At 41.2% G+C, this 18310-nt stretch overlaps 1 protein-coding gene across 8 annotated transcripts in view; it reads left to right on the top strand.

Annotated features, from left to right (window-relative positions):
* The first annotated feature begins 242 nt into the window (after positions 1-242).
* The window catches only part of NCOA2 (nuclear receptor coactivator 2), a 185948-nt gene continuing 167880 nt past the window's right edge, over positions 243-18310 (top strand). Inside the window, exons 1-3 of one of the 8 annotated variants that reach the window (XM_027725419.2) lie at positions 3637-3761; positions 8497-8633; positions 10095-10170. The gene's annotated coding sequence lies outside the window, so the exon portion shown is untranslated. Of the gene's footprint in view, positions 500-1747; positions 2026-3636; positions 3762-7124; positions 8402-8496; positions 8674-10094; positions 10171-18310 lie in introns of those variants that run through there. The other 7 variants (XM_027725422.2, XM_039379829.1, XM_027725418.2 and 4 more) reach the window with 7 other exon arrangements.

Genomic DNA, 18310 nt, shown 5'->3' with positions numbered 1-18310 from the left:
CCCTTCGAGGGCGAAGGACTTTGTTTTTCCCTTCCCCTTTCTCGCCGGCTCGGGCGCCGAGGAGGAGGCTCCCGAGAGCGCTGCGCAGCGCTGCGAGCGAGCGGGGCGGCTGCCATTGTCCCTCGGGCGGGGCGCGGAGCAGCCCCCTCTCCCCCGGGCGGCATCGCTGAGGGGCGGCGGCGGCACCCAGACCGCGCCGCGGTGCCGCCCGGCCCGGCCCGGCCCGGCCCGGCCTCCCCCCGCTCGGGGCCCGGCCGCTGCCGCTGTGCCCGGGGGCAAGGGGGAGTGACTTGTGCCTCCCCCCGCCTCCTCCCCGTCCAGCCCTCCTCTGGGTAGAAGGGGAGGAGGAGGAGGGCGAGCGGTGGGAGGGTCTCCATTGAAATAAACAAGCAGGCAGTTATTAAAACGGGAACATGGCGGCCGCAGCCCCAGCTTCAGCTTCATCTTACAAAGCGAAGGTCAGCGCCGGCGGCAGCGGCGGGAGACGGCACTGACCCCGGTAACGGCCCCCACACGGCCCCCGCGCGGCGGGGGGTGTGCCCGAGCCCCCGCGCCTCCCTGGCCGCCCCGTGCACCGCCGAGGGGACGCTCGGGGCCGCGCCGGTGCGCGGAGGGGCGGTGTTGGCGGGCGGCACCGCGGCCGCGGCGAGGCGGCTTCCCCCGCGCCGGCGGCGGGGGGAGCGGGGCGGGGGTTGCGGCCCCTCCGTGGGGCGCCAGGGAACGGTGGGGCCGCCCCTCGCTGGGGCATCGTGCTCGTACCCCTGCGCCCGGTGGTGGGGGTGGGCGCGCGGGGTTACTTCTCCGGGACGTCCCCCGTTTCGGCGAGGGAGGGAGGGGGGGGGATAGAATACCCCACCCTGCCGGGTCGAGGGGACCGGCTTCCTGCTCCCAGGCCAGGCGGAGGTCGGGTGCCGCCTCTCCGCGCCTCTGGCTAGGGGGAAAAGTGCGTGGAGCCGGGGAGGCGAGGGGCTGAGCCGGCGGGCAGAGGCTGCCCTGCTCGGGCCGGAGGAGGATGGGGCAGTGGGGTGCTGTTTTCAGGGGGTTGATCGGGACGTTCCCCTTCATCCCCAGCATGCAGCGACAGCGAAACTTGAGGGAGGGTCTCTCGCCGATGACAAAAGGGGTGATTTGGGGAGCAGGGCGGTGCACGTCCCCTCCCCTTCTCCGGCTGACAACGGCTCGGTGCGCAGCGGCGCGGGCCGCTCCGCGCCCCCTCCACGGGGCCGAGCCCGCCGCCCCCCTTCCCGCGCCGGGCAGGCACCGGCGGTGCCCGGCGCCCTCTCCCCTTCCCCCTGCGCCGGGCGCCCCGCCGCCGCTCCGCGCCCGCAGGGGACGCGCGGGGAAGGAGGGGGCGAAGCGGGCAACTTCTCCAACTTTGTGCGCGGGGGCCGTGCCGGCCTGTGTGCGCCGCGCAGCGCCGGGCCGCGGGGGCGGGCGGCGGGCGCCGCAGCCGCGCAGCTGCGTGCGAGCGAGCGCAGCCCGGGGCGCCCGGCCGCCTCCTCCCCGCGGCCCGGGGAGGGGTGGGGGCCCGGCCGCCGCAGTGCCGTGTGTCTGCGTGTGTGCGCGGGGCGGGGAGCGGCGGCGGGAGGAGGGGAGAGCAGGAGAGCAGCCGGCCGGGCGCGGGTCCGGGGTCCTTGGGCGGCTGCCGCTCCGCTCGCTCCCGCTTCTCCGCCGCGCACGGCGACTGCGGGCGGAGAGGGAGCTCCGCGGCGAGCGGGGCCCCACGCGTGGTGCGCGGGGGAGGGGTGCGGAGATGCCCGGCGCCTCCGCGGAGGGCGGGTGCGCGGCCCCTCCCCGCCTCCGCGGGGGGCAGTGTGTGCGCCGCCGCGGGCACCGCGCGGCTCGGAGGCTGCGGGGCGAGGTGTAACCGGAGCCGCGTCCCTCTCCTGCCTCGCTGCCCCTCGCTCCTTTGCAGCCGCTTGGGCCTGAGCTTTTCCCCCGGCCCAGGGACCGCACGCTGCTCTTGCCAGAGAGGGGCATTCAGTTTGTCTGCGGGAAACCTGCCCGGGAGCCTGGCAGAAAAAGGTGGGGGGGAGGGAAATAAGAAAGGGCAAGGAGGTTTGGTTGCTGGCAGTCACCGGGAAATAATATCTGGATCTTAGTTTAAGTTAGCCTGTGTACTTCTGTCTGAAGTGTGCATATGTGGGAGCTCACTGTATAAATATACTTGTAATTTAGCAGGGAGTCTCCTTGTGAAAGGAGAATAGCTTGCTTGTTTGATAATAATCAATTGCTTTTGTATTTTTATTTTTTTTTTCTTTTCCTCAGAGTAGTAGGAAGCAGGTGAATAGGCTTTAGAACTGAACTCATAATGTTTAGGTATAGTTTGAGGTAAGCATATAGTGTCTGGCTGTGGCAGTTTCAGCAGAACTCTGTTGCCGCTGTAAATAAGTAGGTATTTTAGACTGCCAGTCTTCTTACTTAAAGCATTTTTGTTTCTGTTGTTCTGCCATTGTGGTTGAAGACAGTAATTTGGGTTTTATACCTTTGGGTTTTTTATCTACTGAACTATAAAAACATCTCTAGTCAGTTAATTTCCTGGCTCCCTGTAACCCAAGAGCCGTGTTGGGCTACCTGGTGGGCTCCACTCATGGGGGAATCCTCTGGCAGTGCCCAAAGGGAGGGAGCTGCTGGTCTGCTGTGTTGGATGCTCTTTGAGAAATGACAACGTTGTACATTGTTGTTAATGTTGTACCAAAAATATTATTCCCCAGAGCAGGGTTCGTCTTTGCTTACGCGCAGCTTAGTGTAAATGGAAAGTGGTTCTTTTATTGCACTTGGTGTAGGCACTATGCCTCCTACGTATTTTTTAGAACATTTGTTTATTATCACTGGTGGTGTCACAAATAGGTTATACTAGGCTTGTGAATATTTGCACATACAGATGTGTATAGAAGCACATACAGACACTCAGGCATTTGTGTCCCTTATTTTGGCATTTGTGATACAGCTGCTTAGGGATTGGACATAGAAGTTGGCTCTACTGTGTCACATGAGATAAAGAAAGATATAAATTACCCCCAAATGGTTAATCCCTAAATTTGATAAGTGCTGTGAGAAGCTTATGTTCATGGTCAGTCTTGGTCATCTGTAGTCTTGAAGAAAATAGTTTGTCGTGGACTCAACCTTCAGAAATATTGAGAACAACTTTAAGAAGAAAGGTTGATCTTTTTAACATCATGTAATAATTTGAAAAATCATGTTATTTTTAATATGTTTGTATCTCATCTTGGTGAGCATTATGCAATAAATGCATGACAAAGGTGCTGCGATCACCTCATCTTTTCAGCCACTGTACTATTTTATTTCGCAAAAAACCTGAAGATTTCTCAACTTTTTATTTTCTCAGGCTTGTGGTCTTCACTAGGGGGAGAGTCTACGTATGATGTGCTTCATCAGTATCTCTGCAATGTCTGAAGGCACTTCTTTACTAAGTGTGTAAATTCCTTGTTGTGTGTCCTGGTGGTGTCAGTGCTAGATTTGAAACTTGAAACATTAGGAAGGAATACTTTATTGCAATCAGGAATGATGCTTTTGGAATCAGCTTAAGTTTTTAAGCTGGAGTTGTTTTATTTGAGAAAGAAAATAAAGGTTATTTCTGGTGGAAAAATTAGAAAATACGAGGGATTTATTTGCGTTTAATGTAATGTATTGCATTAAACTGAAGTAAAAATAAATTATTTATAAATAATGTTTATGTTTTTATAATCACTTAAGGTGTAGCTTGCTCATGAGAAGACTGAAAGGCGCCATTGAAAGAGGTGTGTAAGCTGTCTGTAGTGTTGGCATTCCCAACTTTTCCCTCCGTCCTCTAAAAAAACCAGTAGGAGCTAGCCCATCTGCAGGAAGCCCAGGTTTTGCAGCAGGAAGAACAAAGTCAGTGAGCGAGCCAGCTGCTGCTACAATGCCTACTGTCTTCTGCTCCTTGCCTTTGTTGCTGATGTCGCTGTCTCATTGGCAAAATCTGGGCTTCTGCGCTCAGCTGGAATTTCTCTAACACCTGACACCAGAATTGCAGAGGCTTATGAGGTCTAAGCCTTGAGGATGCTGTCAGCTCATTTAAAAGGAAAAGACACACTAAAGAGTGGTACCAAATTCAAATATAAATGTAACTCTTTGTCTGCTGAACACTAATAGATTGTGCATTGGAGAAAGGGAACACTGAACTGAAATTGTTCTTACCACATTGAGGTTTTTTGTACGTTTTCTGTGGTTGGCCTCTCTGAACAATGCAGTTTGCATGCAAGTAGGTATAAAGTATTTAACAAATTCCACACATTTCTTCAGTATTCTTATAGGCATTAAAATGCTTAATATTCATTTACGTCTGTTTGGCTTTAGAGGTCAGAGGTTAAATGCGTTGTTACAGTATATGCTCTTCTGTGTGACACAGCATTTTAAACTAAGACCAAAGTAACATGGATAGTTACTTTATAGAAGGCATAAAACAGCATCCATTCATTCACCCATTTTCTGCTGATAGTTAACTTAGTTACAGACGGTTACTCTGGCAAGATCCCTTACTTTTAAATGAGGTGAAGTTCACTGCCCTGCTTTATTTTTGTTAGTTGTTAAAACGTTCTCATACTCCTGGCAGTGGATAATGACAAATTCTTCAATGTAACGCTGGGAGCAAGGGAGGTGGAGAGGGAGAAATGGGGAGGGGGGGAGGAAACCCTCCTGAGCATATGGAGACATCCAGAAAAAGATGTGCATCGTCAGCTGTGATTCCATTGTGTGCTTGCAGACAGGATCTGAGCTCTTCTTCTCTTGGGAATTTAAACCTTAAAGAAGTATTCTTTGGCTTTTACCCATCAGGATAATCGAGCTGAGATAACATATAATTCACATCTTTATTACAGATAATATTTTGGTAATATTTTATGATTTCAGGGAATAAATACAGTTGCCAGGACTCCTGCTCTGTGTTAGACTAGCATTTTAAACAGTCATATATATTGGTGAAATGGCAAGGTTGAGTATTAAAAATAATTTGTAATATTACATCAGTGGTTACATACTACTAAGGCATCTTACCAGTTCTACAGTTAGTAGCTTGTCAGCAGCATTTATATTATGGAAACACTCCCTATTTTTAATGAATCACTAGCTTAGCCTTTTCAAAACATACCAAGTAGAAATCTGACATGAAAAATGACAGGTTGTATAGTTTAATCAATTTAGGATCCAGAACTAGAAAAAAAAAAAAAACCAACAGAAAATAACCAGGGAATTTTTAAACAGGGTTTTAAAACAAAGCCATTTTGTCAGTGCTGTATTTAGAAATACCATTTACATGATGGAAGAGTGAAAGAAATTAATTTTCTTTCATTCAGTCCTGCATTTACCTATTACCTAGAACAGCATTTCCTCTCCTGAGCATTTGGAATACTTTTGCTGATATTATGCAATTATTTTGAGTTGATGAATAGTTTGAAAAATAGATCTTGAATGTGGTGGATTTGCTGCACTGCGCTTTTTAACTGTTTATGATTTTTCAATCTTTTTCTATGGAAATTGCACGTTATTCTAGTAAAAGACTAATGGAAATTTTATTTAAGAGTTTAATGGAAATAAAATGTGTACAATTCGTATGGAAAGTGTATGGTCACTGGGGTGTTTGGCATTTTGAAGTTTGAAATTAGTTCATTAATTTAAATGTCTGAAGCTATACCACAACATATTAACAATATGCACATTTTTTTTACTTCTGCAGCTGCATCATTATGCTATTCCAAGTCTTACATTTCCTTAAATGGCTTCCATGACAATCTCCCACTAATAGTTACTGACAGATATTATTTTTCCTTTGCTTTCCTTTTAGTTATAACTAAATCTCACTCTTTAAGTGTGTACTCACTACTTAGATATTCAGAAGCTTCTTTGTAACGTGCATTTGCATTTTGCAGCTAAGATGCGATGCCCTCAGTAAAGCCTATTTACATTTTTTCTGTATGTTTTTAAACTTCAAGATGTTACTTGAAGTTGGAGAAGGAAAACTTGTATTTTGCTAAAATAGTCCACAGTACATGGAAACATTTAACATAATAATGAAAGGGCAGAGAGTATAGGTGACAAATTAATTAAAATATCTACCGAATGTGTTGATTTATTCACAAATCTTATGTAGTATGGATCACATGAGCTTTTGTGAGGGGACATAGTGAGAACATAGATCTGATATACTGTTGACTGAGAGTTGCTATTTTGATGCTTTTTTAGTGAGCTATGTAAGACATATTGTTGCTCTTTGCTAGGATTTATAGTGGGCATATCACAATTGGCTGCTTTATTGGCTGCCTTGGTGGAGAAGTCTGAGATTGAAGAATGGACATGGAAAGCGAAATAACATTTTACATGCTAGGTCAGAATTATTATGGAATTTTAGCCTTACTCTACCTATGCTGTAATTCATCTGTGTGGGAATAGACTTAGTTTTTCATGGCTGTCAGTATTGATCTCTAATGAGCCTTGCCCTTGGATTTTGAAGAAAATCACTGCAATTAAAAACAATGCAGTTTGTACCTCACCCATTTGTACTTCACAGATTACGTAGGAGATGTTAAACTGCATTTGAAAAGAAAACTTTAGAAGGATAGAAGAAAGTCTGCTTATGAATAAATTTGATAGTATATACCGACACTTTCATTACAGATATTTTTATGAACTTAAAATTCATCATATGCTTGTGTGATGGAATCAAATTAAAAATTAAAAAAAAAAAACCAACCAGAAACAAATCCCGGACAAAACCTGAACCAAAACCCAAGAAAACCCAAGGTCATAAGTTTTAATACTTGTGCAACTGAGAGTTCAGGTATGACCTAGTCTACAGTGGAGATTGCTTTTCTTCATTCTGTTTCCACTATGCTTTGAGTTCACTAAGTAGCTCTTCAGTCCTTACTCTTTACTCTTTCAGATTGTTGTCAGGACTTGCTGACCAACCAGTTATATATTCCCAGAAATACATGTGATTGTTGTCAACTAATTTCACTTGCTACCCTTACTGAGATTTATACCTTTGTCTCCAGAGCTATGAACAATCTCTTCGTCCCGTTCTATCCATTTTCTAAAACAGATTCCATGTAGAGGAAGATTGAGTGTGTACAAATAAATAAATTATTTATTTTAACAGTTTTTAGTTGTATTCTCAAGGAGAAAAGCTCTTCTTCCAGTCTAAATCTTTGTATTTTTTTCCCCAAATAAAAGTTTATGGCTAGAAATACACTATTTTCTTTACATATGGCCAGAATAGTTGTTGCCATTATCTTGGAGGGGGAAAAAAGTCAACTTGTTGATGCTTTACTGGCTATAAAATATAACTCTAATAATATAGTTTAAAGGTTTTTTCTTTTTAATTGCTTGCCAGTTTTTGTTGGCATTTGCAGTGCAAACATACTTTTGCTTGTTTTGCTGTTTTTTAAGCATTACTTTGAAACAGATACTGAATTTTTAATGAAGCCTCAAACTATTTTCTTGCTAGAGTGCTGTGTGAAGTTACTGTTAACTGGTACTGTTAAATGGTGAGATCATTTGTGCCTCCTTTTCTTCTTAGTATAAGAATGAGGGAACCTGAAGATTGTAGATAAGAAAAGCCTCACTAAGCTCACCTAGTTCATGCTCACTAAGCTTTGCATGCTGTAGATGATCTCCTCCAAATATGTCTGAAAGTGGCAGTTTTCACTCTCTTTTAGCTAAACTGTAGTTTGTAGAGTTGGGATTGTGTGTATTTTGTTCACAACTTAAAGTTTTTATGGACCAAGGGGGTAATGCATCTTAGGTACCTGGAATAGAGACTGGAAAGAAAGAAGTGACTGTACATGAATGGAAAACAAAGATGTAAAGTACTCTGAAGTCAGAGAATGGTGTGTTGTTCTCTTCTATATCAGTTGCTTTTAGTTGACCTTGAATCAGTTTTCTTTTACTCTTTGTAGGAGGGAGGATTGAATGGTGGTTTCGGAAAATGGCAGGTGTGAAGAATGATGGCTGTGGTATATTCCATTTTTATGTTGTAGCTAATGTTGATAATTTGTTTGAGGAAGAGACCTGTTCTTCACGTAGGCCTTTGTGTGAGACCTACCTACACAGGCCTTTGTGCACCAGCATTAGCAAGGTTATGTCACTGTGAGAGCTGTCTTCACGCAAGAGTAGTTTCTCTTGCGTTTTGAGGGCCGTCTCAGGAACCTCCTGATTCTGGTGGGAATTTGCATAGACGTGGGTTGTAGATGCTAGTTGGCTCGCTTTTGTTTAAACCTCCAGAATGGGCTTGAGAAGGGAAGGCAAAGGACTAACAGATAATTTATTTGTCAATCAATTCACGTTCATCACTTTTTTCTTCACTGGCAGTCTAGTTTACTTGGAGAAATATATCGGAAATATACTAGATAATACACCTATTCAGGTACATAAGCTTGTCACTGCGTAATTCAAGAGTTTTATTTGGGAAGAAAGATCTTGTTAATAGTATTTTTAAGGTAATGCTGTGTATGTTTTCAGACAGTAGAACGAATGAAAATCAACAGAACTTGTCCCTTCCAGTGGTGCTCTGTGGACCCCAGTGTAATCTTCAGGAGCTACATTATCTGTGTACAGACTCCTTGAGCTGCAGTACTGGAGGCCACGGAGACCAGGAGGTGGGACCCAAAAATAGGAAAACGCAATAGGAAAATACAAGTGAGCAGCCACGCTAGTTATCAAGAAACAAAATGGTAGTAGAGTACTCATTCTCATTCATTGGCACACAGCAGGTGAAAGACAGGAGATGAGTGGGAAATGCTTCTGTCTGCACAGGCAGTTACTGCTCCTCTGTGGAAAAGGTCTCCCCACTGTGGGTTGGAACTGCAGCCCCCATCTGCTGGTGAGACAGCAGCTTCTCTTTGGTGGGTTTCTGAACTGCAGATGTCTGACAGATACTGGAAATCTCACTAAATCATCAAAAGATCTAATAGTTTACTTAAAATTTTATTCTAAGACAAGATTATGATTTCTGTCAGCGAGGACCCACTCAAAGCCCATGTTTGTGAACTGTAGAGCTTGTGTGCTTTTTGGGCATTCCTGAGGAAATAACATAACCATATTTTCTGTGTATATATTTTATATAAGAATACTGCTTTGTTAGTGGTGCCCCTGAATAGTCTGTTACTGTAGTGGTGTCCTGTCTGTGACTGAAAGAACTTAAGCAGAGCTGATTTGAAGAAGGTTTCTCTAAGATGGCAGAAATGACAGAAGGAACGAAGTCGATTCTAAATTCCATTTCTCTTGAGGCATAATTAGGGTGTGCTTTTTTTTTCCTGTTGATGACTCTGGTAGTGTATCTTTCATTTTCTTTGTGTTCTCATTTGCTTTATGTTCTGCCATTTTTTTTGTTAGAATGAGAAAGTAGAAAACTATTCTTTGGTAGTTTGCTTGGATACATTTGACATAAAGTACTATTTGACCTACAAAGAGAAATGCAGGTATAATATTTATGTGGGCACTGGCATGCACCTCCTCCCCAAAGAAATGTGTTTTGCTGTGCAGTATATGTCCTCTGCTCTGTGGGACTCTTTACTGATTTATGGGACTCCATAATAATGAAAAGCTTTCTGGTCACTGATACTTGTCACTTGCATCTGGAGTATTGTAAGGGGAAATTGAGAGAAAAAACGTGCTCCTGTACATACAAGTTGTAATAATGGTTGAAAGACACTTTATAAGAGCACCACTTTCTCCTTTTTGGAGATTTGAAACTAGTGTGCTATAAAGTCAACCAGCCAAGCAGTCAACAAAAAAAGGAACCAACCACTTTCACAGAGAGTTCTCATAGATTCTTTTGTGAAAATAGGGGCTGTGTACTGTGTTAGTTAATGTAAACATTTTAGTTGCTATCGCTGTGAATTTGCAGTAGGCAGCAGGTAGAGAGGAAGTTGTGTGCCTGGAGTGATTGTGCAACTGGAAGAGGGTTGTAGTTATGTCTGGAAAAGCAGATAATGCTCTGCAAAGTTTGTTTCCCTCGCTGTGTTATGCTTAGAACTGCAATGTGCTAAACATATTTTTTTTTCCTATATCTGTCTCCAAAAAAAAGACTGATATTTTTCTCTCAAATTTGTTCCTAGCATGCTTGAGATCTGAGTAGTGAGGCCCCCTGCACACACAGCCCCTAGAAATTGCTGTCTGCATCGCTGAGTCTTGGTGAGTTGTCTATATCCTATTGCATTTAATTGGATTACTCTTCTTCATGGGGAAGTTTGATGTGAGATATCTTAGATTGGTTGTGTAGATACAGCAGAACAAGCTGTGGTTTTAAGTAATGTGTGATCCTCTACACTGAGTTAAAATACTAACTTTTTAGAAACTTTGAAAAATAATGCTCAGACTGGTTACAGAAGCAGGGTCATTGCTTTAGTGCCAGAACCAGGAATGGTACTTTGTACAAAGAGAGGCTGAAGGGGTCAACATGTGATATTCTTTCTCATGAGATTTGTTTGATATTTGATACTGTAACTAAGGAATTGACGTTTTTCAAATGTGCTGATTATGGTCTGTCTTATGGCAAAGGTTGAATATGGAATAATACAAGCTTTTCCATCCAATTCTGTGCACTAATAAATTACTTAAATTGAGGGTTGAAATTGGTATAATGACACTGATGACTTAAACTGCTTGTTGCTCAAGAATTACTGTCTGATGACTCCATCAGGCAGTGCTGTGCCTGTTTAACTCTGCTCTCAAGAAGGGATAATACCGCTGAGAATTAGAAAAAGAGACCCCTGCGGATTGTTTAAATGCAGACTAATAATAGTTTGGTAGTGCAGTGAAAGAAAGTAGAATATAAATGCTGTGGTTTTATTTTAGATATGTTTGATATATCAATATGCTCACTTTGTATAAATCTTTTACAACAAATACACATTTGAGATTTTATGTGAGAACCTTTTCAGTGTACTCATGAATAAATGTAGTCATTTAACACATAGAGTGACTTATTAAGGTCAGAAATATGTATTTTTGAGGCTTGCACACTAAATATAGAGGTGGGAAATGAGCCTTCTGAAAAGGTTTTTAGTTGTTTGGGAGATAACTGTTTATAAAATGCTAACCAAATATGGGTAAAATTATGTATGTGCACATCAAGTATCATTTCCTCTTTTATTAATTATATTGAGCAATTTCTGCAAACTAACAATGCTTTTCTTAACTTACCGAATTTTCTAGCCTCAGTGAATGGAAATAGGTTAAGCAGCTTTCCAGTGCTTTTTTCTGCCTTTCCCCTTTTTAGTTCTGATAAAACTCTTCAGTTCATTGTGTTCAATGAAGTTTATAATACTAGTTAATAGTTTATTCATGTATTAATTTGAAAATGCTTAGCCACATAGATGTTATTACTTATTTATAGTTATTACTTAAACTATATTATTTATTTACAGTACTTATCTGGACTGCATAATAATTGTAATGTGTATGTGCAAGTCTTCTCAATAATAATCTGCTTTTGTAATCATTTAAGCAAGTTGTTTTAAAAAAAGAAAGACAAAGATTCTAAAAATTTTCCCATATAATTGATTTTTTTCCCCTAATCAATTATGTGGAGAAAAAAACCCCAGCCTGTCTCTTGCTTAGTGTTGTGATATTCTATGCCAAAATGATAAACCCATAGATTTGGTTGTTGCAGTGCTAGAAAGTAATCTGGTAACTTTAAAAATGCTTGCTAAAACACAGTTGCTGTGTTTGGGAAGTTCAAAACCTTTAATAAGAGCAAATGGGACATGAATATTTGTATATGAAGTCTGTGGTGATGACAGTGAGGAATAAACCACTGTAAAATGTTGGTGTCATGAAAGGATTTAAAGGGCGAGGATGATGTAGAGACGTAGTTTTCTGCTCAAAATATCCTTTTACTCTAAAATGGGTGGTTATCCATGTGTTCCTGTGATAGACAGTTCAGCAAAAGTAGGTTGCATAGGAATAAAGGACAAGAAATAGTTTTAAAATTTTGATTCTCTTGAATCCTTGGAAACTCTTCCATTCATTTTTTGAATGCCTGGGGTTTCAGTCTTATTGTTTGACGTACTTGCATGTTCACCTTCTCCACTGCAAGATGGAAGAGCTGTAGCTGTTTATTTTAACCAGTATACCCATCCAAAATTATAGTAGTGTAGGAAGGACATATCAGTTGGAGTTTCATTTAAGAAATCCTGTCCTTGGCTTTTGACTAGTGTTACTTGTGAAATAATACATGTTGGGTTTGACTGAATATTGTGAGACTGTACGACCACTATGACTGAAATTGTGCACATTCAGCCTGTCTACCACTGTATTAAGTTTTTTTGGAAAGTGAAACTACTGCTTAAAACTTACTAGATCTATTTCTTATATGTTAGTTGGGGTAGTGGAAGGTAGCTACTGTGTGCTAACAAAAAAAGTAATGCAGTTAGAATGGGGAGAAGTTTAGACTTACAAAAAACCCCAAAAAAATAAATAACCTAGTTTAATTCCTAGTCGAAAAGCTATCAGTCAGAAGACATTTTCTCTCTCTCTCCTTTTCTTTTTGCATGAAGTGGTTTGCTTTGTAAGAAATATTTCTCAGCAAAAAGAGCATAGGTTAGAGAAATCTCAGTTTTCTGTCACTGTCGATATGAAGAGTCTGTTTCAATCTAACTTTGTAGTGATTTCATTGACATTTGTGTTGTAGTTAGTGTCAAGTGTGATAGAAAATATTTGTGTGTCCTTTCATTCTGAGTTATAGTGCTCATTGTTTAGAGCTGAGGTAGATAAAGAAAATTCTGACATGTCTCATTTTTGACTGTGTTCTCCTAATACATGTGTGTGTAAAGGGAGTGCTGTCAGAAAATGACGTGTAACACTGACAGTAAAAGTGCCTAATATCAAAACAAGTTTTAAGAGCCTTTGGTATTAGTTTAAGGATGAAAGTGAGGAACTTAAGAGTGGATTCCAAGTATCAAACCTGAATAAGGCAGAGCTCACTTCTGTCAGCATGCAAAGCAGGGCTGGAATTGTGTGTACCTAGAGCTCTAGAGTCAATTCAGGGGACCCTACTTCCCACAGGAGCTGTGTTTCTGAAATACCTAAAATAAAATACAGGTATGGGTAATCTTTACTGAATCAGGTCTTCTCTGTGAGGGATATTTAATCTACGTTGAATTCATTTGTGATAAATAAAGGGAATGTGATTCCATTCCTAGACCTCGAAATTGGGGAGCTGTGTGTTGCATGAAATGTGATCAGATTATTCTGTGTTCAGTCACCACTGTTCAGTAGTGACATTAGTTAACATGAATTGCCTATAAAGATGCTTGTAAAAGTGGATGCTTGATTATAATGAATTTATTGTAATCAGTGTTAAAATGATACTCCTATTCTGAGAGTGAAGTTCTGTGTGGGTGGTACGATAAGAACTGAAATGTTAAGAAATGAGCATCTATTAAGATTTATACAATTGCACCCTAAAGATTTTTTTCCTCCTAAAATTGGAACTGGGATCTTATGAAAAACATTATTTTGTGGAAAAGCTGAAATATATACAAATGTAATATATTCCACTTCTTTCTTTTAAAATTTATGAAAATTTAGAGTACTCTAAGAAAATCTCATGATGCTTGCAACTGGCAGAACTAGATTTGTTAGTAATGAAAGCACTTTTAAAGTACTTTCATAGTTTTGAGGCCACAACGTTCAAATTCATTGTAAAGCTGGATTAAACTATTCTTACATATGTAAAACTCATTAATTACTGTAAATGGATTTAAATGGAGTGCTCCATCAGTGAACTTGTTACTGAATTGATGGAACGAAACGTCATACATATCCAGGACTGTTGCAAACGCTCGTTCAGTCAATTGAAGCTTGCCTTTTGTATGTAGTTATATCCTGGAAGATTATTTTCAACATTTCAGTTTTGGTGAGATAAATAAAAAATGCTTAGGAAATGAGATTGCTAACTTGATTTTATTCACTTCTTAAATATTGGTTTTGACTTCGTAATGGACTTTGCTAAGATTTTTTCATTTCTTACCTTGATAGGAACCTTTTTATGTGGGCAAAGGTTTACTATATACACATTAGCGGAAGAAATAGCTGTCATTATCATCTGTGGAAAATCAATGTATATTTTATATATAGATTGATGACATATACCACCAGTATTGGAGCCTGGGAATTCTAGAGGGGTCAAGAACAGGACAACTGAGCACTTGCATGATCAAAGAAGATGAGATGCATTTACTTGGGCAGATTTTCCTCTGGGTCTGCCTTTAGTCCCTGAATTGGGAAGAGTGAAATATTTACATGGCTTGGCTCTTGACAGTAAATAGTATTAATTAAATACAGGGCTTGAAAATGACACTGGTATTTCAGATGAAGGCCTGTAGATTTTGCCTTGGCCTTCTGGAAATTGAATTCCAGCGGTCTGTTTATTTGACAGCATTATGGTACAATATTTGGAGGTTCATGGATATTTCTCTACATAAAAGTGGGCGAATTTTTATAATGTCACAATGCTGGGATGTTAGGCTCAGAAGACTTATGCGATTATAATGGTAAGCAAATTTGTAGATGATTATAAAGTGTGGCACAGTGTGTTTCTGTCTGATTAATTTACTTTTATATTAACTGGACGGGCAAGAAATTGCAGGTTTTCTTTTTAAAACAAACTTTAGATTTTGAAAATTCAGATAAGTCACAGAAGTTCAGTATTATTAAAATGATTTAGAAATATTGGGGAGTTTTAATAGTATCACTGCACATGGCTCTAGCTATTCAAAATGTGTTACAGAATCCTCCTCTAGTCATCTCACCACAAGCAAAAAGGGGTACTGACACCCTTATGCATACAATATTTGCCAGTGTGTAAATGCATTGCTAAAACTCCATTTACAACTGTGGCCATGATAAATGAAGAATATGCTCTCTTCTCCTGTTCTGACATCTGTTTTATGGTCCAGATTCTTCAGTTTTTTTCATTATCAGTACTTTTATTCCTTCAGTAATCCCAAATCAATAAACTACAGCGTTCTGTATGCACCAAACTCTGGATATTTCAAGCTGACAGCAATAGGCAAACTAGGAATATTTAAAATTAGAATTGAGATAAGAATTAGTTTTATAGTAGGTATTGCAATTTGGTTCTTTCTTCAGGGATGCTGTAGTAGTGTCAGGAGGAGGTAAAATGTTTCCATTCACGTTTTTTTCAGCATGTTTTTCTTTTGCTTATAGTTGCATATTCTCACTTAAGCTTTGAAACATTATCCTTACAAGTAACACATGGAATCGAAGATCCCTTTTTGCCTTTGATTCCTTTGTCCCTCAATTCTAGGTACCTGTTTTACTGCTTTAAGAGAGTGAGATGTCTCCTGCATTTCTTTGTTCAGATTGTGAGCTTGAAACTACTGTGTGGGTGCCGCACTTTAATAGTATTTTAAAATGGGATAAAAACATCTACATTTCTCTAAAAGTAGGTGGCCAACACATATGAAATTTCACTTGGGTTAATTTTTATGGCCTTTCAGTTTTCAGTTGTGGTTTTTTGCTTGGCTTCTCTTCACAGATCCTGGTTAACTGTGTTTTTATTGCTTAGTCCTGCTGAACAGACTCATGTAAAACTTTTTCTGTCTGGAGTTACAGTATGCAACTTCCAGAATGTATCCTGCGGTGGAATAGGGTTTCTGTGGAGCTGATGGTATGTGAAGCTCAATTCATGACTACTAATGTTTAAAATATTCCTTGTCCCTTACTGTGATTTTAGTCTTTCCTTTCTCATGAGCTCACTCTTTTGTCAATATCCAGGTTCTAGGCTCTTGATCAACATTGAAATATTTGAGGAATCAATACATGTGAGTCAAATTGTATAACACTATGGTTGCCACACTTAAAGCATACTCAATACAAATCTAAAGAAGCAAAAAAAATCCCAAACCACCCCAAATTAGGCCACTTTATGTGAGATCGGTTGCTGTTCTACCACTGTCACACCCCAAACACACTACACCGTTACTGTACACCACAGGCTGTGTGCCACCACCTGTGGGAGCACATAGATTTGTTCTATTAAGTTTCTTCTTTAGTTAGTTAGTGTCCAATATGCTGTGTATATAGTACATATGTTTCACAATACTATGTATTTATTTTTTAATATTGGCATGGAACCATGCATATGTTGCTCTGGTCCTGTTTTGGGTACTGTGAGCATTTAAAGGGGGGAAAAAAACCTAACAACCTGCTACTGCTGCACTTGATTCCAGTAATAGTAGTTATCAAAATTGCCTCCTACTTACTCTTCCTCTTATTTACTTCATCACTCGGTTTCTGAGCTATTTCCTTCCGCCTCCAGCTTCCAAGAGAAGTGTTCTGTGGTCTTCTGATATAACCTCATGAAGCTTTGGGATAGTCCCATGTTTTGGGTCAGGGCAGCTTGATCTCTGGTTGTGACTCTCTAGTAAGAGTTAGACTTATTTGTGTATGTGTATTTTAAGGGGGAATTGCTTACTGAAAATGTATTTTTGGCTAGCTTGAAGTTTATTAATGAGTTAGCATGAATTTCAAAGTAGCTTCGTTGAGGAAGGGAGAAAATTGACTGCTAATCAGAAATGCTGTAATGGCTCACTTAGGAAATTCTGAAATGAAAAGTTTTAGATTTCAAGGCTAGAGTCACAGCAAGACTTAACAATCAGTAAGCCACAGGGAAGCAGTCTGGCCAGCTATGGGTACAGCTGTGGGTGGGGAGCTGCTGTGGGTGTGCAAGGTAAGAGCTCTCACAGGGATACCATTTCAGTGGCACAGCCTGTGCCCTGGGTAGAGGGACAGCTTGTGATGGCCTCTGGTCTCACTCTCCAGGAGCTGGAGTTTACCCTGGGTCCAGTGTGGCCCAGAGTCTCCCAATTAAGCCAAGCTGGGGATGGGCAGTTTCCCAGATTTTTATGGCTGTGGGAGAGGGTGTCACCCACTTCACCTGGGATGAGTACAGGAGCTGGGGAGCCCTTTCCTGTACCTTCAAATGCACCAGCATGCATGGAAACTGGAGGTACACCCATCTTTGCCAAAGCAGAGAGACTGGAGGGCAGATTGCAGCACTTCTCCTTCTGAACACCGGGATGTGAGTGCAACAAGATGGAGGAGGGAATCACAGTGCTCCTGATTGAGAGCAGAGGTTTGCATTTGGGTCTCCTGCCTCTTAGGAGATTGCTGCCCTCTCGGGGCTGCTCAATGTTTCTGAGCAGAGCTTTGCTGCCTCTGAAATAGCTCTGCTTTTTTATTGATGTGTAAATACTTTGTTGGTGAACTGATTTCCTGTGTGTGAGGTGCGTATCCTGTCTGTTTTGTGTGTCCTACAGTAAAGGACAGTAGTTTCTTCACTTGCCTACTTCTATAGATCTAATTTATTTATCTGCTACCAATAAGTTTGTCTTCTCAGACAAGGTACTGCAAAGGAAGTGAAGGTATACATTCACAGATATATTTAGCAGTTAAATCCCCTTGTGGATGTTCTTAATGCTTTGAATAGCTTACCCTACTTTGACATGAAATAAGCTATCTGAAACAAGGGCATTTTTTCCTGGTGAATTGACTATTTGCACAACTTGAAACACTTCTAAAATACGTGTTTTTCCTGTTCAATGGCTGAAATTAAAAATTCATTATAGGTACAGTTCTTCTCTTTGTATCAGAAGTATCATTGTCCATAATTAAATGGATGCATTTGACTACAAAGATGTAATACAAATTAAAGTTGCACATGCTTACCACTGTGTATGCCATCTTTTTTTCCAAATCTATTGATAAGATCAGTGTGAAGTATTTTATCATGTAAAACTGATTAATTTTTGAAAACCTGAAAAGACCAAAATGAGACATATTTAGATCTCTCAGAGCAATTGAGAAATAAAAATGTGAACTATATATAATGTGGCTGGCAATGGTAGAATTAAACTCTTAAAAATTTAAACCCACTGGAGAGTATTTTGTGTTATGGTGGGAAGGGCCATATGCTGTAACTTTCCTTGCTGTTGACATGATTTGGGGACTGTTCTTACTGTTCTGATTTTGTGGAAATGTTGTTCTATAAGTACAGTGGTAGTTTTTTCATAAATGAGCTGTATTCTGTTCTGTTACACTTGTGTAAATAATTTTTTCTCAAGTTGTATTGCAGAAACTGAGAAAAGAAAAACTATGAGCCTGCCCTTAGAATTTCCTTGGGGGAGGAGGGACTTTTTTTAGAGACAAGATTCTGAGAAAGGAAATAAGAAGGTTTCTTGCAGAAAGTTTGAGCTAACTGGCAATACAGGGAAGATGAAAATGTAAAATCCAGTATTGGGTCAAA

Source organism: Pipra filicauda, unplaced genomic scaffold, assembly GCF_003945595.2.
Source record: "Pipra filicauda isolate LSUMZ 115617 unplaced genomic scaffold, ASM394559v2 scaffold177_size2800117_pilon, whole genome shotgun sequence".
Lineage (NCBI taxonomy): Eukaryota > Metazoa > Chordata > Aves > Passeriformes > Pipridae > Pipra > Pipra filicauda.
The sequence above is the reverse complement of the archived record's forward strand: the minus strand, read 5'-3'. Positions and strand labels throughout refer to the sequence as shown.